The following is a 26,909-nucleotide window of genomic DNA, read 5'->3' on the forward strand; positions in this document are numbered from 1 at the left end:
TAAGTGAAACAAGCTAGACAGAGAAAGATAAATACTGCACGGTGTCACTTATATGTGGACTCTAAAAATAAGGGAAAGAAAACTCATAAAAACAGAGAATAGAAAAGTAGTTTCCAGGGGTTAGGAGGTGGAGGAACTAGGGAGAGAGTGGTAAAAGTGTACAAACTTTTGGCTATAAGATGAACAAGTTCTGAGGAGCTAATGTAGATATGGTGACTATAGTCAATAACACTGTATTGAATTACAACGGTAAGTTTTCAGTAGGCTTTTCCGCTCAGGCCCCCAACCTTATCTTACATGTGATTGTTTGAACTGCTGTGTGCTGCTTTAGAGAAAAGTATTTCCTCGCTTTCTAGTCCCATGGTTGCATTAATATGTTTTCTCCCTTTAGTTTCTTCTTCATGGACTTAGCCATTGACAGAGTTTTGACTTGGATAAAGGTTAAACACATTATAGAAAACCCTGGTCACTTGTTTTATATGGCCACAGACCTGGACAGTTGATAACACTGAATTTGTTAAAAGATTAGAACTTAAATGTGTTTACAAAAAAGATAATAAATAAGAGAGGTGAAGGATGTGTTAACTAGATGGGAAGAACCATCTCACTATATATACGTATATCAAATCACGATGTACACTTTAAATATCTTAAAATATTATTTGTCAAATATACCTCAATAAAGCTGAAAATAGAATAAATAAATAGCACTAATGGGGGGAATAGAGAGGGAGAGGAGAACTAAGACACTTGCATAGTTGGACACTAGGATCTATGGAATACTGGAATATTATGAATACATAATTGATATTTAATAAATATTGCTTGATTGAATGGATGAATAAATGATAATAGCCAATGGATAAGGATCTTAGTCAGATACTAGATACCATTAAGTTCCCAAAAGAGACCTGTCTGCCCTGAGAGAGTGGTGTGAACCCGATTGGATCACTGGACTTAAGGACGTTCAACTCTACGGCTCTCCGATGACCAGAACTCTCCTTAAACTAACATATCTTCCTCTCTTTTCAGAGCTGCCTCTGGAGCAAGCCATCGCCCAGCTGCCTGAGCCGGAAACTCGCCATCCCCGATTGGCTGACTGCATCTCACATCAATCAATCACTACACTTTGTCCATTCTAACTTTCAAATGTCTCAAGAATGCATCTGCTTCTCTCTGTTTTCATTGCCTCAGCCACTATCATCTCTCACTGAGATCCTGCAAAGACTTCGGTGGGGCTTTGGTCTCCCTTTCTTCCAACCCATTCTCCACACTTTGCTGTAGTAATATTTTTAAAGCACAAAGCTGATCACATCACTTAGTGATTGACATACTCCAATAATTCTTTATTCCCAGGAGACAGTCTGGACCACTTAACATGATGTCTAAGGTCCAACAATAACCAAGTATTTGCAATCCCTGAATTTGCCCCCCTGCTTGGTTTTTTGTACACCCTGCGATCCCTGGGGCTCTGACAAGATTGTTCTTCCTGCCTCACAATGCTAACTACAACTCACCATTCACAGTTCATCTCAGATATGGTCCTGTGTTCCCCTCGGCCTCCCCTGTGCTTATCCCATTACAGCATGTATCACATCATCCTATGACTGACTGTTACTATGTCGCTAGAGTTTAGTCCATAGTCTATGTACTGGAGATCAGAGATCCTTCCTTAGTTGTATTCCTAGCACTTATGCAGTGGGTGTCACCAGGTAAACACTCAGTATATGTTTGTTGAATACATGAATATAAGAGCAAACGTAGGTGCTTGGCACAGGCACACCTTGGTCTAACATATCCATTTGGAAAGTATTCTCTTTGCAACCTCACCCTCCTCCTCTGCTTCTGTGGAAATTTCTCCACCTAAAAATCACACCCTATCTGCCTCTGCTTCTCGACCTCATTCTGACCTTCTCAGCCTGTGTAACTTGCTGAGATCCTCCCACCTCTGCTCCCGCTTCAGTCTGCACGCCTGCTCCTCTGCCCAGCGTGCCACTAGGACCTCCTCAGACACCTCCTCGCTCCCCAAGCTCGGGACGAAGCTACACAGGAGACACCGGCCCACCGAATGCAGCTGAGTCCCCCCTCAACCTCTAATCAATACTTCCAGGGTCATTTCTGACCGAGGGGCTTGATTTAGGAATACAAATGCAGAAAAGACCTGGCCATGCTTTGATTCTGCCTTAACTGCCCTGATATAGTGCCGTCTGTAGAGAAATAATTAATTCACGACAAGTGCCATGTTTGGGGAATCAAAAGGCATATGCCATGATTTAGGGATTCGAGCAACCAAGGGTTCTAAGGAATATGAAAACCCTCACAGCAAGCAAGTCCACTTGCTGATAACTTATCTATAAATCAAGATATACATAAACATAGATATATATAATAAACAAAATGAATTCATTCTTTCATTTGATAAATATTTACTTAGTCTCTCCTACGTGCCAGTCACTTTGCTAAATGCTTGGGATATAAAGGGATAAATACTGCCCTTCATTCAAGGAGTTTTCAACCTTGGGGGGAGACACATATCTGGACATATCATTACAGAACAATGTGTAAGTGCAAGCATGAGGCATGCACAAGGTAAACCAAGGTTATGCAAACAATAGAATATGGAAGTTGGAAGGGATCTTAGGGCCTTCAGTCCAATCCTTGAATTATTCATGACTCCCCTATATGCCCACCCAGCCTACACTTAAATACTACCAGTGAGAAGGAGCTCACTTTCTCCCCAGGCAGCCTATTATACTTGTGAACACTTCGGTCAAGCAATTCATTTTTAAATTCTCAACAAAATATTGATATTCACCAACACTCGCCAGTGCTGCTGAGCGACTCTAGGACCTCCTGCCCCTTGTTCTGTCTTTCAAAAGCTCCTTGAAGGTGGGATACTGCTCCAGGAATATCAAGATTGTACCCCAGTTCTGATGCGCTTCAAGCCTTCCAGATCTGGACCTTCTGCAGTGAGTCAGGGATCAGGAGGAATGTTCCATCTTGGTTATGAGTAGAAGGGTGTAAATATATCTTGCCACACCCAGAAAACAAGCCAAACACCTAAAATGAATTTCTAGCTCAGATCTACATTATCTAGGCTCCAGGTGTCCTAGTCGCTTTGGATCCTAAAACGAAGAGTCACGGACTGGGTGGCTCGTAAACAACAGAAACTTATGTCACAGTTCTTGAGGCTGGAAAGTCCAAGATCAGGGTGCCAGCATGGTCAGGTTCTGGCCAGACCTCTCTTTTGGTTGCAGACAACTGGCTTCTCCTTGCACCCTTACATCAAAAAAGGAGAGTCGGAGAGCTCTCCGGGGTCCCTTTTAAAAGGACACTCGTCCTATTCATGAGCCCCCTCCCCCATGATCTAATTACCTGCCAAAGGCCCCTCCTCCTCCTCCCATCATATTGGGATTTAGGAGTTTAAGTTATGGATTTTGAGGAGACGCACATTCAGTCCACTGTATTAGGTCTAGCCTGTATCAGCAGAGAAACCCAATCACTGTGGCCTAGTGGACCACAGCAGAACAGAGGGCAGTCTCTTCTTGGGCTGCCCAAGGGCTCTGATGAGTTACAACTTCTAAACTTGGAAGGTTATTTTCCTTCCAGCTCCAGAGAGTCCAAGCATGCCACAATTTACATCTGGGCTCTTAATATTCAAGTGATAAATTTCAGCGGCGCTTACAACATGAAACTCTTAAGCTTGGTTGGAAGAGTAGAACTAAGTGCCCACTGTGAAAGAAAAGACCTCTTTCCATAAACAGAAGGACATGAAATGCTAGGGGCAGAGTCTTTCTATGTCTGAAATGGCCAATGTTTAGAAAGTTGACATGATTATTCTGAGCTTCTTATTTGTTTTGAAGAATTCTTAGCAGCTTTGTAGAATGGGAATGTTTGAGTCACTTGAAAAGTATTCTTTCAAATTGGCTTATCCAACTGGGCAGAGTATTTGTGAAGCTACCGTGGGATTTATTGACGTTAATATTTTAAATATTCCAATAAATAACTTATGCTACTCCTCTCTAAGGAGCTGTGGCAACAAGCCTATTTTTAGGAAACCCAATGAACTTATAAAATTATGAGGTTCTTTGCAGAATTATCAATGACACAGGCTTTTCTTTCCCAAGTTAGGCCACTGATACTTGTCACCTCCACCTTGACACTTTCCCAGGCAGTTATTTCCTTCTCCCTTTGTGCTTCGCAGGACTTTTGTATTCCACGAAGACATCTTTTCCCACTAATGTTCTCTTTACAAAGTGACGGTAGTATCCATTGGAAGGTGGTCTCCTCAGGACAGAGTCACATCTTATCCACCCTTCCTTTCCCACGCAGTGCCTGGCCAGACTTGGGGTTAGGCATCCTTACTGAATGAATGAGACTGGCGTACCTCCAGCAGAGAAACTTACATGGGTTTGTACCTGCAAACTTCACATAACTCAGGGTTAAATCAGCAATCATAACAAAAGTTTGTCGCCATATTCTGCCATCCAGACAGCACAATGCCCACATGCATGTGGATGAGCAAAGAAGGAGGAGGGCGCAGAAAAAATATATATAACTGGGTTCTCACCTGGCTTGTGATCATTTCTTAGTGACTCTGGACAAATCACTTCATCTCCTTGCAACTCAGTTTTTCTAGTGGGTGAAATAGGGCTTTTATGAAAGTCCTTTATTCCACATTTAACAAAGTTTTGTGAGTATCAAATGTCACCTGGAGAATCATCAAAACAGTGCACAATGCGTAGCACTATTATCATTCAGCAAATTTGCTCATAAATATCACCTGTTATGCAGCGCTGACTCACAATTTGAAATTGCCCAGCTTAGGAGGTGACAGCATATGGGAAACAATAGAAACGTAGTGGGTAAAAGCAAGGACTTTGGGGACAGATCTAGGTTTAAATCCTAGGTCCACCATTTCCTAGCAGTGATGTGAAAGCAAGGAATATCCTGTTGTTCAGCCTATCTGTCACGGGGGGGGGGGGGGGGTGGTGGATCATAGCACAGTCTTTGGTGGCATTATAAGGATAAACTGCAAAGATCTGTAATGTACCTAGCATAGACCCTGGCCAGTAATACAATTCAGTAAGTGGCAATAGCTGTTGTTTTTATTACCATCATTATTAACTCTTAAAGTAAATACAATTCTGGAAGTGAGAGCCCCATCTACAAAATTCCTTCCATGGGACAACAGGATGAACTGTGATGGGGCATTAAGAAGCAGCTACTTGGCCCTGGCCAGTTGCTTAATGGTTAGAGTGTCGACCCATGGACCAGAGAGTTGCAGGTTCGATTCCAGTCAAGGGCATGTACCTTGGTTGCAGTTTGTCCCTGGCCCTCGTCAGGGTCATGTGGGAGGCAACCAGTCCATGTGTCTCTCTCCCTTTGGTGTTTCTCTCTCTCTCTCTCTCTCTCTCTCTCTCTCTCTCTCCATCCCTTCCCTCCCACTCTGAAGATAAATGAAAAAAAAAAGCAGCAGCAGCCATTTGTCCCCAAAGGAAGGCTGCTGGCTAGAAAGGGACCTGTGAAAAGTGGCTGAGAGCACAAACACGAGAAGTTTGCTGTATGCCAGTCCTGGGAAGGAAGGGAGGGGACTAGGTGGGACAGAGTAACAAAGGCAAAGAGCAGTGAACATTTCGGTAAGGACTTGCTGAGGCAGAGCCGTAAACAAGGCGGCCTGTGAGTGGGCTGTTGGGAAACCACAGGAGAGGATCAAGTGGTTCTATTTGAGACAAGGAACTGGGTTGCAGCCTATGCAGCAAAGAGACAAAAAGCCAGAATAAGATAACCTGCCCCAGCTCTGATTATGAACCAAGAATAGGGTGTTGACGTGGGCCCCACAGCAAAGGGCTGCTGTTCACACGCAGACCTGACAAGCCACACCTGTGCAGGGAGGCATCTCAGAGCCACCATTTAACCCAGCTGTCCATTAGGAAGATAATATGAGCCCCATGAACATTTTAAAATAGCCACAGTAAAAAAAAAGTAATACAGGTGAAAGTCATTTTAATAATATTTTTTATTTAATCCGCTATATCCAAATACTATTTCAACACATAATCAATATAAAAATTGGTAATGAGAATGTTAGATTTTTTTTTCCCATGCCAGTACTTTAAAACCTGGTGCTCAGTAGGCACTTGGCACAGATCTATTCCCGGAGGAAAACAAATTCCATTCTCCTGACCTGTTAACACCTTTTAAAGGCCTAAATTCACAGAGCCAAAGCCCTCTGGAGGCGTCCAGAGTGCAAGGGCCACCTATCCATTCCTGACAGGTTTTCCTTTAGCATCTTTGCTTGAATTTAGGCAGTTTCACACCCCACTGCAAACCATTGCACTCCATCCAACATTCACGGAGGGCTGACGCAGTGGTCGGAGGGACAGGTCAGTTGTGGTGGATGTACTGTCCACTCTCCCACTCTCAGGGAAACTGTTCTACCCACACCTCCCGCCTGCAGTCCCAAGGCAGCCTCACGCACCCACTCTCCCGATGACCTCTGACCCAGCTGACCAAGAGTGGGCACATGACTCTGTGGACCATTCCACCCATCGATATAGTCACCTGGTCTGGAATCCCACCCACCAGGGACAGACCATGTGGACCAGCGAGGCCCCGCGATCCTCTGTCAGGATACAGAGGCAGAATCAGTCAGCCAAGGGGGAGAAGCATCAGAAGAAGACACACAAGAAGCAGAAAGAGCAGGAATAATATCGGGTCTCCAGTCAATCAGGCTTCTTCAGGTCCCTCTTCAAGCTATTTTCCAGATCAGCTCGCAAAAGCCACTTTAGTTTAACAAAGCATTTCTCTAGATGAAACAATGTTGAAAGCCTCCTCCGGGAAGGCCTCTGAATGACCCTGGTTCCCGGAGCTCTGCGGGGACCTTCCAATGCCAACCACATCGTGGGCTCCCGAGCCACAGCTGTTTCGCTGTTCCTGGTTCTCCGTGAGATTCCTCCCTCTCTTACCATCATGACTAGGCTACAAAAATCCCTTATGTCCTGAGGGAGCCCGTGCCTTTCAACAAAGGCCACCACAGAGATGGGAGCTTCCACACACATTCAAGCAAAGGTCTTGTCCACACGCCTCTCTAGACTTTGTGTGCACTCAGCCCCGTGCCAACACTTCGCCTGACAGACCTGATGGATCACTTTGGGCTGCATTCCTAAGTGATTATTCTGAAAAGACCTCAGCACAGTGGCCCTCTGGGGACTCTTCCCGGCCTCGCACCATCTACAGCAGTGGTTCCCAACCATGACTGCACATTGGAGCCACCTGGGGTAAATGTAAAGCACGCTGGTGCCCAGGCCCCCTTCCAGACATCGGAAAGCAGAGCCCCTGAGGGCAGGGCCCTGGCTATCTGCACTTCCTCAAAGCTCCCCAAGTAATTCCAATGTGCGAGCACAACTGAAATTGAGAAACACTGATATACAAAATATGCCTTTGTTACAGGCTTGGGTTTCTAGCAAAAAAATTATGTACTATTTTTTAATTACAAAAGAATTGCATATTTGTTTTTGAAAGAATATATACAAAATGGGGAATGATCCAAAATAAAAAGTAAGTCTCACTCATCAGTATATATATATGTACATATATATTTGCATTAGCATAGACAATTTTGGAAGGGCACACAAGAAACTATAATAGTTATCAGTAGGGAGTGAGGCTGATGGAGATTCTATTGATGAGTGTTTATTAATCAAAATGTTTTATTAATCTAAATGTTTCAAAACATTGCTTACTATCAAGAGATGGTGATTTTTGGAAAAAAATGTGTTTTCTCACACTTTGGTAGAAGAATAACTTGATATCACTTTTAAAATGTCTATTTGGCATATTTTCTAATATAAAATTCATGTCCTTTGATACAACAATTTCACTTCTTTTTTTTTTTTTATCCTCACTTGAGGACATTTTTGCATTTATGTTTAGATAAAGCAGGAGGGAGAGAGAGAGGAAGAGAGAGAGAGAGGAACATCGATGTGACATATCGACTGGCTGCCACCCACATGACCCCAACCGGGGCTGGGGACAAACTGCAACCGAGGTACATGCCCTTAGTGGGAATCAAACCCAGGGTTCTCTGGTCCGTGGGCAATGCTCTAACCACTTAGCCAACAATTTCACTTCTAAGTATTTGTTTTATAGACTACAATTGCAAAACAAGTGAGTATATATATATATATTTAAAGCATTCCTTGTAACAAAAAAGGGAAACACTTGAATGCTCCTCAATAAATAGCTAAATAAAATATAGTTACACTGTAAATCCTATGCAGCCATTAAAACAAATAAGGTGATTATAAGAACTGATATGAAAAGTTGTGATGATAATATGAATCATAAAAAAGAAGAAGCCAGGTGCAAAATGATTTATAAACAGGATCCAATTTATATAAAAGAAAGAAGTTCACACACACACACACACACACACACACACACACACTTCTAATCACACAGAGAAAGGGCTAGAAGGAATAACAAACTTAATACGCTAGGGAAAGAAGAGTGATTTCGGCTTGGGAGTATGATGAGGCTTTGAAGGAAGCATTCATTTAACGTCATATACTTTATGTTTTTAGATTTTGTACAATGCATAGTTATTATTTTTGTAATTTTTTAAATAATAAAAAGAAGAATTTTTTTCACTTTAAATTTGTGCTTCTAAATTTGGGAGCTTATTTTCTTTTATTATGTTTATCAGCCATTTGTATTTCTTCTGAATAGATTGTTCTTGTGTTTAGCCCATTTTTTACTCAATTTTTTTTTCTTGTTGAATGTACTATTTAAATTTTAAGAAAATATATTTTGCTGAATTACACAGATAATGCAAATAATTTTTTTAGTGTTTTTTTTTTTTTAAATCTTTATTGATTTTAGAGAGAGAGGAAGGAAGAGGGAGAGAGAGATAGAAACATCAATGAGAGAGAACTTTGACTGGCCTCCTCCTGCACACCCCTCACTGGAAATTTGGCCCACAACCTGGGCATGTGCCCTGACCGGGAGTTGAACCAGTGACCTCTTGGTGCAAGAGTCGATGCTCAGCCACTGAGCCACACTGGCCAAGCGCAAATAAATTTTTCCACATGTCATTTTTTATTTCATTTATACTGTTTTCATCAATATTTCATGTAATTGTATGTATCAGTCTTTTTCTGTATAGCTTCTGGGTTTGGTGCCATGCTTAAAAAGTTCTTTTCTATTTCAAGAAAATTTATCTATTTAAAATTACTTTTATTGCTTAATATTAATATGTTTTTATCAGTCTGGAATTGAGAGAGAGGGATCCAGCCTAACTTTCCTTTCCAAAGGGCAGTCTTTTCCCAGTACCACTAGGTCTAAATGCTATATCGCCGTGTTTGTTGGGCCTCTTTCTGGACTCTGCGCTTTTCCATCAGTCTCTCTAGTGTTCCAACAATATTTTAATTACTGTATATTGGAACATGCTGGAACATCTAGTAGGGCTAAACTTCCTTTCCCACGTTTCTTAAACACCAGCCCGACACTGCCCCCGCCCATTTTCTGGCTAGTCTCATTTTTTATTTTTGAAGTTTGGTAAGGGACAAGATATTATAGACTCTTTTCTCCCTGCTGATTTCCTCTAAATTTAACTAAATGCCCTGGAAATAACTCAACAGATAGTCATAAAAGGACCCCAAAAGATGGAAAAAAGAAGGCTGACTGGCTAGAGACCTCAGGACTGTAGATACCATGGTGATTTTCCTAGGTTTTCTTCTTGTCTACCATATATCCCATACTGGGCAACAGGGAGACCGACAACCCCAAACCAACAGGCATAGAATTAAAACAAATAAACAAAAACAAGCAAGAAAAGTCTTTTCTCTTTGGCCTGAGGACAGGGAAAGGGTGCCCCCAGCATAGACCTAGTGGACAGATACATCCCCTGACCCCCCAGGCAGGGCAGTGACAGGACCAAGAGACTCATCTCCTCCGGCTGCAGCTGAGCAGAGCAAGCTAACTCATTCCCGCCTCACACCTGCTGGAAAGACCTTCCCTAGTGTCAACATCAGCAGGAGCCCCACTCCGTCTTCACTGGCATCAAGAGGGGTCCCTCTCCCATACCTGAAACAGCAGGTAGGCCATTCTATCCTTGGGGACAGTATCAGCAGAGCCTGGGTGAGATCTATCACCTGCCCCACACCCCCAAGCATCCCAGAAGGCACTTGCGGTTATAAAGCCGGAGCCAAAATAGAATCAACAGAACAAGGTAACCCATGATACTATTGTAAGAGCTCCCACAACAAACTGTCGTTGGAACTAGAGCTTACAGAAGTAGGCGAGGGCCTATACTCCAAGTCTAAATAGGATGAGCACCTACAAAAATAAAATATTTAAGTAGGATCAAGAGTCTCCGAATGTAATATCCAAAATGCCCAAAGTACATTTGGAAATCACTCATCATACCAAGAACCAGGGAAAACACCACTGGAGTGCGAGAAGACGGCCACTTCCAGCACTGAGGCGAATCAGATGCTGGAATTATCTGACAAGGATTTTAAAGTAGCCATTATAAATGTGCTTCAGCAAATAGTTATGAAGTCTCTTGAAACAAATGAAAAAAATATAAAATCTCAGCAAAACAAAAAAAAAGTTATGAAAAAAAACAAATGAAAAATATAAATTTTAAATAGACAATAGCAGAGCTCTGGCTGGTTTTGCTCAGTGGTTGGAGCGTCAGTATGTGGACCAGAGAGTCCCGGGTTCGGTTCCTGCTGGGGGCATGTACAAATAAATAAATAAATAAATAGACAATAGAAGAAATGAAAAACTTACCAGATAGGAAAGAAATAAAAAAAGATAACAGTAGAAATAAATGAAACTGAAAACAAGAACACAATAGAGAAAATCAGTGAAACAATTAGCTGGTTATTATAGGAAAAGAAATCAATATGATCAATAAACCTCTAGCTAGATTGATAAAGGTAGAAAGAAAGAAGACATACTTTACCAACATCAGGAATGAAACTGTAGCCAGTAAAAGGATTTAAAAAATTAATGATAAATCTATGGACAACTCTGTAGTCTTGAATTCAAAAACTTCAAGAAAATAGCCTGATGCCTTGAAACCATAAACAATGAAAACTCAGCCAAGATAATCTGGATAGTCTAACATCTTCAAAGAGATTGAATTTATAATTTAAAAGCTCCTGAAAAAAGAAATCTCTTGGTCCAAATGATTTCACTGGAGCATGTAACCAAGTATTTAAAGAAAAATTAACATAAATTTTACACAATCACTTCAAAAAAATAGATGAGAAGGAATCACTTTATCTCATTTTATGAGGTCAGTATTACCCTGATATAAAAATCAAAGACAGTACAAAAAGGGAAAACTAAAAGTCAGTAGCTCTCATGAACTGAGATATAAGCATTCCCAATAAAATATCAGTAAATTAAATTTAGTAGTTCTTTATTAAAAAATGAATGATGTACCACAACCAAGTGAAACTTATTCTAGATATTCAAAGCTTGTTCAATATTTAAAAATAAACTCTAAAGATGAAAAATAATATGATCATATCAACTGATGCAGAAAAATCACTTAACAAAATCCCATACTCACTCATGATAAAAATTTTCAACAAATTAAGTATAGAAAGTTCCTCTGCTTGATCAAGAATATCTATAAAAAAACTCTACAGTTAACACTTTAATGATGAAGAAAGACTGAATGCTGTTCCTTTAAGACTGAGAACAAGGCAAAGATGTGTGTGCTCATCACTCTTATTCAACATAGTTTTGAAAGTTCTAGCAAGCACAATAAGACAAGAAAAGGAAATAAAAGTCATACAGATTGGAAAGTGAAAATTAAAACTATCTCTATTTTCACATGACATAATGGTCTATGAAGAAAATCCCAATGAATCTATAAGAAAACTAGAACTAATAAATGAGTTCAGCACAATTATAGGATTTAATATCAATACACAAAAAATCAATTGTATTTTGGGGAGATATTGATCGAAGGGTACAAACTTTCAGTTATAAGAAGAATAAATTCTGTAGAACTAATGTATAAAATGTGACTATTGTTAATAATAATATATTATATATTTAAAATTTGTTAAAAAAGATCTTGAGTAAGTTCTCTAAATGTTCTCAACACAAATATATACATATGGTAACTATGTGAGTTGATGGGTATGTTAATTAGCTCACTTATGATAATCATTTCATAATGTACATCTATATCAAAACAGCATGCTGTACACTTTAAATATATACAATGCTTACTTTTCAATCATATCTCAAAAAAGTTGGGGAATAAATATAAGAAAAAAAATAATTGTATTTCTGAAGTATACTAAATGTATACCTGAAAAATAAAATTTAACAATGCAATATCATTTCCAATTGTTCCAAATAAAATACTTAACTATAAATCTAACAAAATATGTGCAGAAACTTTGTGCTGAACATAACAAAATGCTGATGAAAGAAACCAAAGAAAACCTGAATAATGGCAGAAATTTTTCATGTTTGAGGACTGGAAGACTTCACATAGTAAAGATGTCACTTCTCTTTAAATTAAATTACATGTTTTACAGGATTCCTATCAAAATCCCAGCAAGGGCCTGGTTGCTGTGGCTCAGTGGATTGAGCATTGTCCCATGGACTGAGAGGTCCTGGTTCCATTCCTGGGCAGGGCACATGTCCAGGTTGTGGGCTTAATCCCCAGTAGGGGGCGTGCAGGAGGCAGCTGATCAGTGTTTCTCTCTCATCAATGTTTCTATCTCCCTCTCCCTTCCTCTCTCTCTAAAATATCAATAAAACATTTTTTTTTTAAATCCCAGCAAGGCTTTTGTAGGCATAGACAAGCATTTTATAACATTTATATGGAAAGTGAAAGGCCTGAGGATAGCCAAAGGAGTTTTGAGAAAGAACACCAACATGGGAGAATCTCTCTGCCTAAGGTATGGTTTATTACGTAGCTGCTGTAGGGCATACGATATAGTGATCTAGATGGTGTGGTATTGTCAGAGGGATAGGCACACAGATAAATGAGACGGAATGGAAAACCCAGAGATAGAATCATATAAATACACCCAATCTTTTTTTTTTTTTTTTTTTTTATCTTCACCCGAGGACATTCCTCCACTCTTTATTCAGATAGAGTGGGAGGGAGAGAGAGGAAGAGAGAGAGAGAGAGAAACATCGATGTGAAAGGGACACATCGAGTGGCTGCCACCCGCACGACCCAACCAACCGGGGACAAACTGCAACCAAGTACGTGCCCTTAGCGGGAACTGAACCAGGTTTCTCTGGACCGCAGGCTGATGCTCTAACCGCTGAGCCAAACCGGCCAGGGCCACCCAATCTATTTTTGACAAAGGTTCAAAACCAGTTCAGTGAAGAAGAGCTGGCCTTTTAAACAAACAGTGCCGGAGCAATTGGACAGGCAAAGGCAGGAGACTGACGTCAACCTAAACCTGACACTCCATGTAAAAATGATCTCAACATGGGTTACAGATTTAAATGTAAAACTGTAAAGTTTTTAGAAAAAAATAAAATAATAATCCATAAATGAATGACCTGATAAATTGGACTTTATCAAAATTTAAAGCTTTTGCTCAGTGGAAGATCTTACTTAGAGGATGAAGTGAAAATTTACAGAGTGGGAGAAAATATTTGTAAGCTACACATCTAAAAAGGATGCATATCTAGAGTACATATTTAAAAACTCACAAAACTCAACAGTCAAAAAACAAACAAACAATCCAATTAGGAAATGGGCAAAAGACAGTAATAGACATTTCACTGAAGAAGATATATAGATGGCAAATAAATATATGAAAAGATGGCCAACATCATAACCCACCAGGAAAATGCAAATTAAAATCATGAGATACCGCTACCCAGCTATCAAAATGGCTAAAATAAAAAACAGTGATAACAACAAATTGTGACAAGGATGCAGAGAACCTCCATTACTCATGCATTGCTGGGGGTAGTACAAAAGGAATGGCCACTCTGGAACATAGTTTGACACTTCATTTTAAAACTGGAAATGGACTTCATAAGTCCCAGATATTGTGCTCTTGAGCATTATCCCAGAGAAATGACAGTTTATGTTCATGAAGAAATTTGCATACAATTACATGCTTAAGTAGCTTTATTTATAATAGCCCCAAACTGGAAATTATCCAAATGTTTCCAATGGGTAAATAACTGAACAAACTATGGTATATCTATACCTGTGGAATACTACTCAGCAGTAAAAAAAACCAACAACTATCAATACATACTTGGATGGATCTCAAAAAAAGTATGCTAAGTGAAAAAAGTCAATCTCATGCATGTAAATACTACATGCATACTCCATTTATAAAACACTCCTGGAATAAAATTATATAGATGGACAACAGATTAATGATTTCAAAGTGTTAAGGATGGGAGTGGATACAAAAGGGCAGTAAAGAGCCTTGTGGTAACGAGTAGGTGCTCAATAAATACTTGATGAATGAATGAATGAGTAAAGTCACATAAACACTAATCCGTTATGTCCTTAAGTCACTCTAAGAGCATAAAGCTTTTTGAGAAGTTTTATTTCAAGATCAGAGAGGTCAATGCATTTTAAGTCCTCAAAAACCCTGAATCTAAAAATTTCTTGATATAGACCTATTTACACTCTGTCTGCAGGTATTCCCAGATCTGTTTATTCAAGCCTTCCCTGCTTATGTACTCAGACTGGTACTGTACGCATGACAATTGTAGACTGCTTGTTTTATAGGTGTTTTTATACTGCTTAGGTTTGTTTTCCTTCCCTATGTAAACTGCAAATTCCTTAAGAGAGTGCTCTTGTATTTCTTTGCCTCTTCTCCTTCCTACCATGCTGAAAGCAGATAATTACATATGCACATACACACAAATGCTTACAAGATATATGATGGTAAGAGATTATAAGCTTTAAAAGGGAAGGAAAGAAAGAAAGGAACTAAAAATTCTTATTGCTATGTTTCAGAGCCTTTCCTAAATGCTCACATTTAACTCTTATATATATGTATTCACCCAGTGAGGTAGGCATTATTATTTCTACTTCACAGTTCAGGAAAATGGTCTCAAAAAGACTCACCAGTCTGGTCAAGGCCACACTAGAAGTGGAGGAGCTGGGGTTCAAAGGTAGACCTGTGAGCTCCTTCGGCCACCTTCCCACAGCAACACATCTCCCGTCTCCCCCTACTCTCCCTGCTCCCTCCTTGAAGTATCTACAAGGGTCATAAAAATGCTGATATTCCTAAATCCCAGATAGGGAAACAAGTGTTTCAAGTTCTGCTCTTGTTAAAAACAAAAATGTCCTTTAAAACCTTGGGGAGATAAGAAACTTAAAATATGTTAGGAAGGGAGTAATCTGGTAGGAGGGACGTCAGCTAAAAGGTTATTGTAATAACTAAGGCAAAGAGCATTGGGAGGTTGGACCAAGGTGGCGGTGGAGGCAGGGAGAGATGTGAAAACTGTGAGCGACACTAAGGAGACAGAACCACCAGACTAGTGAATGACTGGACTGCAGGTGCTGATCAACCACTAGAGAATCATCCGGCTGCACCGGGAAGGGCAGACTAAAGAGAGGAAGCCGGGACAGGAGTTTTCCATAATCCTGGAAGAAGACGATAAGGGCTTATTAAACTAGGAAAATAGCCATGGAAATGAGAGAATGGATGGATTTGAGAGATAATATGGAGGCAGAATCTGCTGCATGTGTTGCCAAACTAGATGTGGGAAGGTGAGGACAAAAGAGGGGTCAAGGGTGAAGCCCAGAAGTCTGTTATGGATAACCAGATGTTTTCACTGAGCTGGGGGCACACAGGGGGAGCAGAGTTCAGGAAAGGATGAATTCTGGTGAGCCATGAGGTGAACGTGTCAACAGGCACTGGCAGCCAGTATGCAGTTGTGTTTATAACAAAACATGCATCTCTTATCTGATGAGATTCTCGCTCCTTCAGAGGTTAAAAATGAACGTACTGAATACTATGTGTAGTCGGGTTGTGTGTCAAGTAATAAAGGGCTTTTGCAATTCTCAATGTTTTCACTTCTTGGTGGTTCATCTCTCTCCAAAGCCATTTATTACCCTGTAGGTGCCTCCATCATAACCAAGATGCCTTTATTGAGCCTACCAAAGCTCATAAGAGATGTCTGATTCAATCAGCAACAGTGACTCACAGAACCCATTGAAAGTGTTGTAGGGAGATTTTAGTGGTTCCTTGGACCACAGAGCTGCCTGCACACACACACACACACACACACACACACACACCCCAAAACTCAGGCTCATTTTCTTAGAACTTAGGAGAGGCGGGAAGACATGTTTGCACACTTCTGCCCCACACAGCGGGATAGCCCTTGTTTACACAAGGTGCCTACATGTCAGGACAGGAAGTCGGGCCCTTTGTCTCCTGCAATATTCCGAGGAAGACGGGAAGCATTCACGCCAGTGATTGAGCAAATAAAGGCTCTCAGGAGAGCTGCTACTTTTCTGTGCATTAGCTTTAGTCATGAGACCCTCTGAGTTCTACCCAAAACACAAAGCCAGTTGTTAGGAAGGCAAGGGGGAGAAGAGAGTCCCAACCCCAAGGAAACCACCTGTAGGTGCTTGTTACACGATTCTTGGAATAGGCACGGAAACCCAGCTCAGATTAGATTTCCTTGCCCATGATGAGCACCTGCCTTTTTTGCACGCAGCAGAGTGGGGCTCTGCTCATCCAGCCCAGGGCCTGCCAGCTCACCAGGTAAACATGGAAGCCTGGGCGCCCATCATGCTCCCCACCCAATTGCGTGTCCCTTAACCTGACTCCAACTTTACCCAGAGCTCGCCTAAAACAACCCTCTCAAATCAAACTCTCCTGGGTGAAAACCCACGAAATAAGAGCTTCCTTACCTGAGAGAAGGTCCTGGTGACGGGCGGCAGAAAAAACCCCAAGCTCTAACAGAAGTGACAGGAACTCACAGGACGAATCTGTTGGTTGTAAAAGAAGAAAGGTGACTTCATCTCGGGTGCGTGGAGTTGAAAAGAGCGACGAGTGCTCCCTGGCCGAGCCAACTCTGCCTCCTCCGTGATGACTCCATCCAAATTATGCAGCCGCTGCCCAGACACGCTCAGCCTCCAGAAGGTAAATCTCTGGAATCTGACTAGCCCTGTTTTCAAAGAGCTTCAGAAAGTCCTGAAGCACCAATCGCCTGCCCCAGCACCAGGGACAGAAAAACCACGCACTGTTTCCCTAAGTCAGATCATTGTCTCCCAAGAATCCCACTGCTTGGAAAGCGGCTTCCAAAAAAGGAAAATATGTATTTAAATTCCTGAGAGGTAAAACTTTCGCAGGAAGGAGGGCAGAGAGAAAAAGCAAAGGTATTTCAGTCAGAATGAGGGACACTGAGGAGCTGGAAATGGTCACCTTGCTAAAGAGTGTTCAGAGCTGGTGAATTTTGAAGTGTACAAAGGTGACAGTTGACAGTCTGGACTTCGCCGAGGGGGGTGTATTCAGCTAAGCAAAGGGAATGAGTCACTTGGTGGAAAGAAAGTGTGATAGCCTTTCTAACGAAGGCAACCCATTTTCCTTTTCTTTTTTATTGAATATGGGACCACTCAACCAAATTGGGGTCATCTGTCACATTAATACATCAGCTCAAAACATGCTCACATTTCACCAAGAAGACTTAGATGTTTAAGGAAGGAATTTTCTCTTTTGTATGTTAGAGGTGAGGCTGGAACAATCAGCTTTGTAACATGGGATTTGAGGTCATTTCAAGTATCCAGTAGGCCAGGCACCTCTCCTTGCTTGGGCTAAACTTTGGGCAGGATGTCTGACTGTGGTGCCAAGGCAAGGAATGGTAATGGTGTGGCCTCTGTTGGAAATGGGGCCAAGGGTCGAGCTTACCAGACTACTGCTCTTTCCCTCTCACCCCTACTGCAGGGGACCGTAAGGGGACTTGGGGTCACGAGGCATGTGCTCAATTTCTTGCTGAGCTATTTTGGGACTCTGGGATCTTCTTGTGTCAAGCTTCACTCCAGAGTGAATAAAATAAGAAAAAATGTCCTTCTGTTTAGACAGAGATGTTCAGGCCCAATATTTAAAAAGGGGTTTTTGAAGTCAGAGATTTAAGAAATGTCAACGTGGCACTCCGGTGGGTAGCTCAGCTGGTTAGAGCGTTGTCCTGACACCAAAGCTGCAGGTTCCACCCGGGTCAGGGCACGTACAAGAATCAACCAATGAATGCATAAATAAGTGGAACAACAAACTGGTGTCTCTCTCTCTCACTCAAAATCAATCAATAAGTGAAAGAAAATATTTTTTAAAAATTAAAAAAAGAAAAAGAAATGTCAACATGGCTTACAAAAGGAACTTGCAAGTCTTCTGGTCGGGGTGTAAATAACAAGAACAGTAGAAGAGGAGCAGATTCATCAATGGGAAGATCATGAAAAGGGCAAGAGACATTTTTATTCGCTTCATCAGTCTTCTCAAAGCTTAGTACAGAGAGTGGTGCACAGTAGGTGCTCAGTAGGTAGAGAGTAGTGTCAGACAACCCCCTTCCAGTTCCAGATTTCTAGAAGAGATCTGTTGAGTCACCACCTAGTAAACAAGGCAGTTGCAGAGAGTATGAGCCGGTGGATCTGATGGAAATCAAGAGGAACTTGGCCATTTGTTTTGCCCCAGCCCTCAGGTTCATTGCCAAAGTTAGAATAGAGCAAAGAAAGCCAATTTCTTGACTCCCTAAGCCTCCCCTGTCTACCCCGTTCCCCTATATGTCAGCTAGACTCTAGTATCCTTTCCTAGGGCCAGGACTCCATTTAATGAACAATCTGCCAATTATCTCCAATTATCTTTTGTTCTCAACATTCTATCATAAAAATTTCAAACTCCAAGATACATTGAAAGACTTTTACAGTTAACACCATATACTCACCATATAGTTTCTTCGGTTGACATTTTACTATATTTGCTTTACCACATATTGATTCTCTGATCATTCCTCTATCCATCCAGCAGCACATTTAGTTTTGTTATTGTGTTTCATAGTAAATTGCAGATATTAATGATTTCCCCCAAATACTTCAATGTTATTAACCAGAGTTCAATATTTATTTACAAATATTTTTTCCTGTGTTCTTATGTCATTTCCCCTTTATACCAAGAATGTATGAGTTTTCATTGTTTTATATCCTTCTGATGACATTTGGTGTAGTAGTTATTTCAACACCGTTTGTTGAAAAGACTTTTCTTTTCCAGTTAAACTGCTATGACATCCTTGCAAAAATAAAGTAAATGTGTATGTGTGGATCTATTTCTGGGTTCTTTTTTTTTTATTATTATTATTATTTTTCTTTATTGATTTTATTTTTTATTTTATTTTTTTATCCTCACCCGAGGACATTTTTCCATTTTTTGTTCAGATAGAGCGGGAGGGAGAGAGAGGAAGAGAGAGAGAGAGAAACATCGATGTGAAGGGACACATCGAGTGGCTGCCACCCGCACGACCAACCAGGGCCGGGGACAAACTGCAACCGAGGTACGTGCCCTTAGCGGGAACCGAACCCGGGTCTCTCTGTACCGCAGGCTGACGCTCCAACCGCTGAGCCAAACCGGCCAGGGCTTTCTTTATTGATTTTAGAGAGAGAGGAAGGAAGAGGGAGAGAGAAATAGAAACATTGATGAGAGAGAACATCGATTGGCCACCTCCTGCATGCCCCACACTGAGGATCGGGCCCACAACCTGGGCATGTGCCCTGACCGGGAATTGAATTGGTGACCTCTTGGTGCATGGGTCGACACTCAACCATTGAGCCACACCAGCCAGGCTATTTCTGGGTTCTTTACTCTGTTCAGTCAATCTGTTTGTTGATCTTTGTATCAGTACCACACTGTCTTAATTACTGTAGTTTTAAGCTAAACCTTAAAGTCAAGGAGTGTAAGTCTACAACCTTGACTTTTTTTTAAGACTTCTTGAGTATTCTAAGTTCTCTGCATTTCTAAAGAAATTTTAGAATAAGCTTGTCAATTTTGATTAGAAAGCATAGAATTATGATTAGAATTGTACTAAATTCATAGATCAACTTGGTAAATGCCATCTTAACAACACTGAGTCTTTCGATCAACTAACTTGGTATATCTCCCCATTTACTTACATCTTTAATTTCTCTCAACATTGTTTTGTTGGTTTTCTCTTTGTCATTGATTTTCAGCACTTTGACCATGATGTCTAATTATTTTTATTTTTGTTTTTTACATTGATTTTCTTGATGTTTATTAAGGTTTTAGAATCCATAATATGTCTTTTATCAAATTTATGAATTTTCCACCCATTACTTATTCAAATACTTTTCTGTGTCATTCTTTCTCTCCTCTCTTCTTGGGCCTCTAATTACACACACACACACACACACACACACACACTTTTTGGTATTGCTGTAAATATCCATAAATCTCTGTATATTTATCAAATCTCTGTTTATCAGTTTGGATTATTTCTGCTGATCTACTAATTCACTGACATTTTTTTCTTTCATCTTCCTTGGGCTTTTAAGTACATCCATAGAATTTTTATTTCAGTTATTATTTGTTCTATTTTTTTAAATCTTCACCTGAGGATATGTTTTTATTTATTTTTGGGGGGGGAGAGAAAAAAAACATTGATGTGAGAGAGAAACATTAATCGTTACCTCCCGTATGCGCCCCAGCCAGGAATCAAACCCTCAACCTTTTTGGTGTATGGCATGACACTCCAACCAACCAAGCCACCTGGGCACATCTCAGCTATTTATTTTTTAGTTCTTATACTTTCATGTGGTTCTTTTTCATAGTCTCTATTTATCTGCCATAATTTTCTATGTTTTCATTCATTATGAACTTATTTATTTATTTATTTTTTACATACTTGAGCAAAGCTCTTAGAACTTCTTTAAAATTCTCATCTGCTAATTCCATCATTTAGATCATCTCAGAGTTGGTCTCTGTTGATTATCATTTCTCTTTAAAAAGAGTTATGTTTGCCCTGGCCGGTTTGGCTCAGGAATTAAAGTGTTAGCCTGCAGTACAGCGAGACCCGGGTTCGGTTCCTGCTAAGGGCATGTTTCTCAGTTGTGGTTTGTCCCTGGCCCTGGTTGGGTCGTGCTGGAGGCAGCCACTTGATGTGTCCCTTTCATGTCATTGTTTCTCTCTCTCTCTCTCTCTCTCTCTCTCTCTCTCTCTCTCTCTGACTGTCTCTCTCTCCCTCTCTCTCCCTCCCACTCTATCTGAACAAAAAAATGGAAAAATGTCCTCGGGTAAGGATAAAAAAAAAGAAATATGTTTTCCTGTTTTGTTGTATGTTGAATAATTTTGGAATATATCCTGGTCATTACAAATGATTATGTTGTAGAAAGTCTGGATTCTATTATGCAATTCTATTGACTTTTCTTTGTTCAGGTCTTTAAAGTGGCTGAACTCAACTGCAAAACACTGTGTTCCCTGTAGCAGCTGGAATCGCATTTCAGCTCTTTAGCTGAAGCTGAGATTCTTAAAGTCTGTCTCTTGCGTACGTGGTTCAGGAGTTGGCCAGAGGCGTGGGCAGAGTTTATCCACAGAGCATCGGGCTTGCCTTCTACTCTGCATACCACAGACAAGGCCCTGTTCCTAGGCTACAAGCTGTATCTCAGAAAACTTACTCCATTCTAGAGAGTTTTCTTTTCCAGGTTCTTCAATGGTTCTATCTCTCTGGTTCCCGTTTTATTCTCTCCCCAGTACCTTCAATTAATTGTTCTTATATTTTTGTCCAGAGCTTATAGTTGCTATTTATGAGAGGTATAGTCCCATAAGAGCTACTTGGCCATCTCAGAAGGCTTCAATGATCTTTTCAGTCATCTAACTTACTTTCAATAAGATAATTCTTAGTGCTTTCCTGGAATACTAGCTGTTTCATTTCAAGCACCACCTCAGATTGATTATAATTGGAAAAGAATACTGAGCTTCAAGAGAAAAGGGTAATATAATCAATGAGCAATTATTGTATCCTACATTGCTTTCTCACATGTCTGTCTTCCTTAGATACAGGAGGGTTAGGGCAAGCCAGATATTTGCCATTTTTAATTAGTTATTTACAAAACAATATATAATACTGAGTAGTTTGTACCTGATGGAACGTCTCCTTGAAGTCAGAGTACTCTATTTGCTTGTTTAATGGTTAATTTTCTTTTTTAAAGGTACACTTCACAAGAGTTGGGATTGTGCTTGTGACATTTACGCTTACATGTCCGGTGTCTATCATGTGGAAGCAGGAGGCTCTCAGTAAATATTTGGTGTCTGGTCAGGACCCATCCCAACCTGGTACAAGTTATCGCAGTGATCAATCCCCCAAAAAGCAGACTATTCAGGAGTACCTAATCCAGTTGAATTTTTGTTTTAGTTTTAAAATTATATAACCAATGTGGAGAAACAAATAGAACACAGATTAGCATGAATAAAATAAATCATGTCACCTCACTTTTTCCTCTCAGGCATAACCATTATTACAATTTTCTCACATACCTTTTTGTTATTCTTCAAGTTTTTATTCTCAACCTTTGGTGCATATTTGAAAAGTCGTGATGTTCATGCCACACCCAATTAAATCACATTCTCAGGGACTGAGACTCAGGCATCAGCATTTTTTAAACTTCCCAGGATGATGCCAATACAAATGACCCTTGAACGACATGGGCTTGAACTGTGCTGGTCCACTTTTACATGGACTTTTTTCAGTGAATACACTCAGCCCTTTCCTGTCCAAGGGTGTCACATTCACACATGCGCAGATTCAACCAACTGTGGATTGAAAACAAGATTTTGACCTTCTCAACCACATTTTTCCAACCACGGATTCCCAGCCTCAGATCAAAAACAGTATTTTCAAATGCCCAGCTGCGCATCGAAAATACTGTTTTGAGTCCACGGTTGGTCGGATGCCCACCATAGAGTCAAAAGTTACAAGCAGATTTTGTACAAGTTGCTGAGGGTCAACTGCATATGGTCCAGAGGACCTAAAAGATGTCGCGGCTGGGATTTTTTCAGATGTCATTTTCTGTCTCTGACATGACCCAGCCCTTGCCCTCCAGCGGAGTTCAGAGAAGGCAAGATTTGAAGCGATTAAATATGAAACAACTAGAAATAAAGAAGATAGCAAACATACATAGTCAAGTGCTAAACCACACGGGAGCTGGGAGTTGAGGGCCAGGACAGATGCACCTGAGTGCAGCCAAGGCTGACTCGCCGGGACTGCTTGCTCCTCGGTGAACCCTGCCAATTTCATTGAGTCTCCTCCCTCTGCAAAGCTTTTCTGCAGCAGGCTAGAGAAAGGGGCACAGAGACACATTAGAATGACGCTGATTTTTTTTGTTAAATGTCTGCTTGATTGAGTCTCCTGTTCTCTGTTTGTGGTTTTAATGCTCTTTTTAAATTCTACAGTTGACTTCAGAATTTGAGAAGACCACCCTCAACCAGAAAACTACTGCAGAATTATGCCATTAATGGCCAGGTGACCTGCCTGGCTGGTGTGGAACCCAGGTGAATTGGGCATAAACATCCATCACCAACCATTTCTCCAGTTTGTCTCAGGGGAGCTGATCAGCAATAAAGCACTGAGCCTAGTTTTTCACCCAGGTGGCACAGCAGAAGCTCCCAGAAGACTGTAAATACCTATTCTTAATTAGGCCCTGCCCCAGAACAGTTACCTTAGAACCTCTGGGTGATGTGTTCAAGCACTGGTATTTTTGTCAAAGTGATACCGTTATAATAACCTGGTTATCATTTAACAGGAAAGGAACAAAGGGGAGACTAGATAATAGAGGCATACAATTTACACCACTGTGCCAGAAAGCTGCAATTTAACACTCTCCAGGTCTGTTTGCTGCAAATCTCTAGGGGAAGGGACTGGATTATAGACCCATGCCTAGCAAGGTTTGGGTGGCATGGAATGATGCTTACCTGTCAATCATACCTGGAAACAGGTAATTGGCCAGAATAGGCGTGGCCACTGCTAGGGCACGAAATCTGAGATATTTAAACTCCTGAACAAAAGGAGTTCTCTCTCAGCCCTCTTGCTCTCTTGGGACTCCTGTTGCAGGGGGCACACTCCCTTGCATTCACCCATATGGCTTATGGTCATGTGGGATCCACATAGTGGACTAAGGGCCTGAATCTAGCCTGATGCTCTGCCAGACTCAACTCCACCATGGAATGGAAACTCTGGACACTGGCCCTGCTTCTAGCTCTACTGAACCCGCAGCTGCATATTTTCCAGGATTGGTTTAAGGAAACTGGGACTTTGCAGACAGAGGAATGTAACTCTATGCAAATAAAAATCACTCATTCTTCCATGCGAGTCTTAGAAAGTTATTTTTCTCAGAATATTGCAAGAACCCCATCCTGAGTAGTGACAGAGAAATTCCACCCACTCAATTATCTGGTAACAGATGTGCCCCAGGAAATTAGGATATGACTCAGGGTAAGAAATATCGGTGAGGCAACTTGATGGTCCATCCTCCTGGGCTGTGGGTGGATTTGAAAGGTCCCTTCTTGCTACTCATGAAGGCAGCACAGAGGAAAGTGCCAGGCGTTATGCTAAATAGGCTATGGTTTGAATCCCTGCTTTGCCATTTACTGGCTAAGTGACTGAACATATCTGTCATTTCATTTAGTTAACAGTAAAAGAAACAAAATAATAGAACCTACCACCGAGACTCAATGAGACGCCACATATAAAGCAACCGGCACTCGGTGTGTACCTGGAGACATCCTCTCCCTTCCCTCCCGCAGCCCACTCCCACCCTACCTTAGCTTGCAGTAAGAGCCCTGGGCAGCTCCAGCTTGGTTTTGTGCTTGTTCTCCTTGATCTGCCTGTGACCATGACATCAGTCTGGATTTGCAGCCCTGGACCCTGAATCTGCCATTTTGATCTCAGCTTCTGAGCGCTATCCGGCTCTTCTTTCCTGCCCTGCAGGTTTTGGGCCCAGTTTCCATCACCTGTTTCTGTTGCTCAGCTCTAAGCCCTACTGGGCCAGTTTCTAAAAGTAACTGGCCCCCTGTTGCTCCAGCTCCAGCTGAGTTTTAGCACCAGGAGGGGGTGGGGCTAATTTTAGACTTGTCCTGGACTAACATCTGAGAAAAGGCGAGGCCAGGCAAGTCCAATCTGCCTCCTTCTATCTGGGGTGGAGTTTACAGAGGAAGGTTGGGGAGATTTTGCTAAAGGGTTTGTGTGTGTGGAGCCAGGCACCTTATATGGAAACATAATACATGAAACCATATGCCTTAAAATGAGCCTCAGGTGCTGTGCTGAGTGGGAGTAATAACAATGTAAATCAGAGTTTTTGATATGCTAATACTTGTACTCAGCTGGGGTGGGTTGTTAGCTGGCATCTACCCCAGGGACAGGACCAGGCAGGTGTGAGCAGAGCCCTGGGCCTGAGACCCTGCAGGGAAGAGGCTAATGAAGGGAAAAGATCAAAGAGGTTATTGATTTATTTGTGTTTTAGGGAGGAAATGAGATGGAGCAATGCAGTGACAGGAAGCTCTAACTGAGAGAAGCGGGGGATGGCACAGCGACCCCTAGAACAGCCTGGCCCCCAGCAGCCCCCAGCACAGCCTGGCCCCCAGCGGCCCCCAGAACAGCCTGGCCCCCAGCAGCCCCTAGAACAGCCTGGCCCCCAGCGGCCCCCAGCACAGCCTGGCCCCAGCAGCCCCTAGAACAGCCTGGCCCCCAGCGGCCCCCAGCACAGCCTGGCCCCAGCAGCCCCCAGCACAGCCTGGCCCCAGCGGCCCCCAGCACAGCCTGGCTCCCAGAGGCTCCCAGCACAGCCTGGCCCACAGTAGGGGTTGCCTGACTGTTCCTTGCATGAATGTGAAATGAAAGGCTCTGTGGTGGGGAAGAAGAGATGTTTTGGGGTGCTCTGTGAGTGTCTTGTGCATAGGCAAGAAGAGCAACCAGCTCAGAGCAAATCTGGCTTCAAAGGGCTGTCCAGGGACCCACGGCATCAGAAGAAATTTGTGACCTCTGGGTAAGAGGGAAATTCACACTTCTGTGCTTAGGCCTACAAAGTGGGGTTGAGGACTCACAGGGTGAAGAGATAAACAAGATAAAGAGTAATAGTAAAAAGAGTAGGGGCTACGGAGTGAGTCAAACTAGTTCCCCCATTCCACCACTTAATGCTGTGTGATCTTAAGCAAATTACTCGACTACTCTGAGGCACAGTTTCTCCATATATTTACTCAACATTCACTAACATATATTTATTAAAGATTCACCAACAATTTATTAGGCATCTATTTTATGTGTCAGACACTTGGATACTGTAGTGAACAGACAAGTTTCTTGCCCATGTGGATGAAAAGGGGCCACATACTAAACCTGGTAAGCTCAGGGGAGGCCTGTATGGTGGCCTTACAAACTCAGGAGACATTGGATGGTCTGAAATTAAACTTCCTAACTAAAGGCAAGTCACGGTGGGTAGTCATATCCTAGCCTAGTATGATCCTTGACAAAGGTCTGTCTTTATCTTAACTGAGCCTGTCTATTGTCTTCTTTGCATCTACCTTTACGGATACCTTCCCAGTGTCAGAGTAACCCCCTTTTACCAAATCCTTCAGGGAACAATCTGACCGCCAGATTGTGAGACCACAGACCTGGCATTGTTTTCTTGTTCCCTGCATACCATCTCTCTGTGTTATAGGCAGTCAAACAGACATGAGCAGAGCAAGGGCAATGGCCAGGAACAGAAACTCAGGAGGGCAGAAAGCCCGATGCCTAGCCTAGCAAGGAGCAAAATTGGAAAAAACGAAAACCTCGAAAACCTCGCCCCCAGGGTAACCTTTCCTCCCTTAGTTATGCGTTTTAGACCCTCTGACTTTTTCCTCCCTAAAGATAACATCTAGGCCTCAGTTGTATTT

At 41.7% G+C, this 26,909-nt stretch overlaps 1 protein-coding gene across 2 annotated transcripts in view; it reads right to left on the reverse strand.

Moving 5' to 3' along the window:
• The window catches only part of AMOTL1 (angiomotin like 1), a 160,305-nt gene extending 135,399 nt beyond the window's left edge, over positions 1-24,906 (reverse strand). The window contains exons 1-2 of one of the 2 annotated variants that reach the window (XM_036258977.1): positions 24,799-24,906; positions 16,898-16,975 (exon numbers count right to left, since the gene is read on the reverse strand). The gene's annotated coding sequence lies outside the window, so the exon portion shown is untranslated. Of the gene's footprint in view, positions 1-16,897; positions 16,976-23,157; positions 23,216-24,798 lie in introns of those variants that run through there. The other variant, XM_036258978.1, reaches the window with a different exon arrangement.
• Between the last annotated feature and the right edge of the window lie 2,003 nt (positions 24,907-26,909).

This window comes from Molossus molossus, unplaced genomic scaffold (assembly GCF_014108415.1).
Source record: "Molossus molossus isolate mMolMol1 unplaced genomic scaffold, mMolMol1.p scaffold_m16_p_13, whole genome shotgun sequence".
Classification (NCBI taxonomy): domain Eukaryota; kingdom Metazoa; phylum Chordata; class Mammalia; order Chiroptera; family Molossidae; genus Molossus; species Molossus molossus.